Source organism: Elephas maximus, chromosome 1, assembly GCF_024166365.1.
Source record: "Elephas maximus indicus isolate mEleMax1 chromosome 1, mEleMax1 primary haplotype, whole genome shotgun sequence".
Taxonomy (NCBI): Eukaryota; Metazoa; Chordata; class Mammalia; order Proboscidea; family Elephantidae; genus Elephas; species Elephas maximus.
In genome coordinates this window covers 78,320,240-78,323,717 of record NC_064819.1, presented here as the reverse complement: position 1 = coordinate 78,323,717, position 3,478 = coordinate 78,320,240, and the positions used below count along the sequence as shown (strand labels likewise).

Sequence of the window (3,478 nt, the reverse complement as noted above, 5' to 3'; positions counted from 1 at the left end):
CATATGTACATGCACTCTTCACTGGTTTGCTCCTCTAGAGAACCCAGCCTAAGATAGTGTTATTTCTTCAAAATTAAATCAATCAATCAAACAAATGACACAAAAACACCTACAGAAGAGTGTAAGAGGCAGCAATAGCTCCTTTGTATTTAGTTCGAATGAGAGAGAAATGAGAACAAAAGGCAGTGCTAATGAAATATTTGCAAGACATCAGACCACCGAGTCTCTCTGAAGTCTTTCATTCCTCACTGTACTTTGTACTTGGTAGATGCAGAACAAATACTTGCCAGTGAGAGAATGAAATTCCTGGTGGAGTTATTTCTCAGAACCTAATATTTCCATAGTAACTTTTTTTGTGTGTGGAACTTCAAAATTAGAGAAGGGTAATAAGCCAGCCAGGATTTGAACCTGGATTCTTCTGATCCGTAGTCAGACGCGTTATCCATTGCACCACTGGCCCACCCAGAGAAGCAGCATCGTAGTAATTTCTAGGCGCCCTTGAGTGGGTTCTGATTCATAGGTACCCTATGTACAAGAAAACGAAACACTGCTCTGTCCTGTGCCATCCTCACAGTCATTATGCTTGAGCCCATTGTTGTAGTCACTGCTCAACATGTCTCATTGAGGGTCTTCCTCTTTTTCTCTGACCCTCTACTCTACGAAGCATGATGCTCTTCTCCAGGGACTGGACCCTCCTGATAGCATGTCCGAAGTATGTTAGATGAAGTGTTGCCATGCTCTCTTCCAATGAGCATTCTGGCACTACTTCTTCCAAACAGATTAGATCGTTCTTCTGGCAGTCCGAGGTATATTCAATATTCTTCATCAACACCATAAATCAAAGGCTTTGATTCTTCTTCCATCTTCCTTATTCAGTGTCTAGCTTTCACATGCATATGAGATGATTGAACCTTGGCTTGGGTGGGGCGCACCTGAGTCCAGGTGTGAGGATTGTTGTTTTCTTTATGTTGAAGTGAAATCCACACTGAAGGCTGTAGTGTTTGATTTTCATCAGTAAATGTCTCAAGTCCTCTTCACTTTGAGCAAGCAACATTGTGTCCTCTGTATAGGACAGACTGTTAATGCGTCTTCCTCCAATCGTGACGCCACATTCTTCTTCATATAGTCCAGCTTCTTGGATTATTTGCTCAGCATACAGATTGAATAAGTATGGTGAAAGAATACAACCCTGACGCATAGCTTTCCTGACTTTAAACCACGCAGTATCCCCTTGTTCTGTTCTAAGAACTGTCTCTTGGTCTAAGCACAGGTTCCTCATGAGCACGATTAAGTGTTCTGGAATTCCCATTCTTTGCAATGTTATTCATAATTTGTTACGATTGATGGAGTAGAATACCTTCACATAGTCAAAAAAACATGGTAGTCCTTGGGGATACCAAAAAACACGCATTGATAATACCCTGATCAAATTCTTCCCCAAATGGGGAATTGTTTATTAAAAAGAAAAGATGCCCATCTGGATAATGTTTTACATTAGAGTCTTAGGCTTTGATTGGGGAAGAGTATTTGCTGATTCTTCAGGCTTTTTTTTTTTTTTCAGGCTAGGGACTGAGCTGGACCATCCAGTGCAACAGTACCATCTGACTCTGTTATTTCCCACTCATCCTGAATTCTGGGGAGGTCAACTACAATACAGAATGGTAATTAATGTCAGTCACACCCATGAGACCTAATGTCACCCATTGCAAAAATCGTTTAGACAAATTCCATCCTTCGCTTTAATAGGCTGACTCTTGCCATTAACTCAGATTTAGCTTAGAAAAAGCACTGTGGTGCCCTTTAAAAGTTTAGACTAATCTAGCATGTCCTTTGTTAATACTTTTACCATATGGCTTCATTTACCCTCAAGCTCCCTAGAATTTTTTCATCCTCTCTCTCTGATGTGGCCTGGGAACATTGCCTTAATTTGCCCCACCTCTTATGTAAGGTGGCACTAGGACCTCGGAACGTCTTTTGATTCATATGTTGACTTTTTGAAATTAGCAAGAACCTTTAGTGCTCTTCTCTCCACCACCTGACTTCCTGCACAGGAGTTATCTATTTACGCCAGATGCAGGAATTTTGGTTTCTATAGAAAGACCAGAAAATATTTACATCGGCATGGACTTGGGTGGAAGCTAAGAACGTGAGGTGAATATATATTTTAGAAAGCACCATCAAATCTGTTTCTTCCAGCATAGCGTTACGATTGATCAGGCTAATCGTTTAAATATTATCCCAAATGCTTGATAGAAATTAAATAAAGATAAAAATCTATTTGCAAAAATTAAAAAAAAAAAAACCACAGGTAAACATCTTTCTGCTATTGTCTGCTTTCAGCCATGATCCATCTGACATCAGCCATGATATCCCTTGTTCCACACCTCTTCTGAATCTGGCTTGAATTTATGAAAGTTTCCTGTTGACGTACTGTTGCAACCACTTTTGAACGATTTTCAGCAAAATTTTACTTTTGTGTGATATTGATGATATTGTTTGATAATTTCTGCAATCTTTTGGATCACCTTTCTTTGGAATGGATACAAATATGGATTTCTTCCAGTCATTTGAATAGGCAGCTGTCTTCCAAGGATCTTGATTTAGGTGACATTGCGACCTAAATCAAGTGCTGTATCCATTATGGCTGTAGAAAAGGAAGTGGTGGGATTACTGTGTCGTTCTAAATGCAACTATGTGAAGACCTTCTTTTAGCTTGATTTTCTTCAGTCAATGGGAATTTGAACCCAAGAAGCCTCAGAATTGAAACAAAACAAGGTTCTATTAGTTCCCTTGACTTAGTTTAGTCATCCAAAACAATTTCTTCCAGGGCAATGAGAAATCCATTGTTAGGTAACTTGTAAAAGATCCAAGGGAAAGTTTAATACCTACAAAAGTAGCTTGCACTACAATATGGTAATTAGTGGGCAGAGGTGGAGATAAAGACATCAAAGTTAATGCTCCTAGTTCCAAAGGGTGACCCCAATGAAATTCTAGTCCCTCATCTTAACCACTCAACCACAACTACAGATGCCCATAGGTTCTTTACAATGTACTCTGTTACCATATATCATCTATTCCATGCCTTTTAATAAGGATGTAATAATAATGGATAGTAAATAATAACAACAACAAAACATATTTCAGAACTGTTTTTAAACAGGATCCAATCAAAGGCCATTCATTTATTTCATTGTTTCCTCAATCTCTTTTAAATTAGACCAGCATTGTATCATTTTTTGTTGTTTTTGCTTTGTTTTGACATTGACTTTTTTAAAAAGTCCAAGCCAAATGTCTCGTTGTGTCCTCACACAATCTTTTAATTTATTCCTCTATTTCCTGTACATAAACATAAAGAAAAATATAAACTTAAAGAAAACAAAAATCCTCACAACTGGACCAATGAGCAATATCAGGATAAACGGAGAAAAGATTGAAGTTGTCAAGGATTTCATTTTACTTGGATCCACAATCAACAGCC

The 3,478-nt window shown here is 38.4% G+C and overlaps 1 non-coding gene across 1 annotated transcript; it reads right to left on the bottom strand.

Moving 5' to 3' along the window:
- Positions 1-387: 387 nt before the first annotated feature.
- TRNAR-ACG (transfer RNA arginine (anticodon ACG)) lies at positions 388-460 on the bottom strand. Its single transcript has one exon. It is a non-coding gene; the product is annotated as a tRNA-Arg (tRNA).
- Between the last annotated feature and the right edge of the window lie 3,018 nt (positions 461-3,478).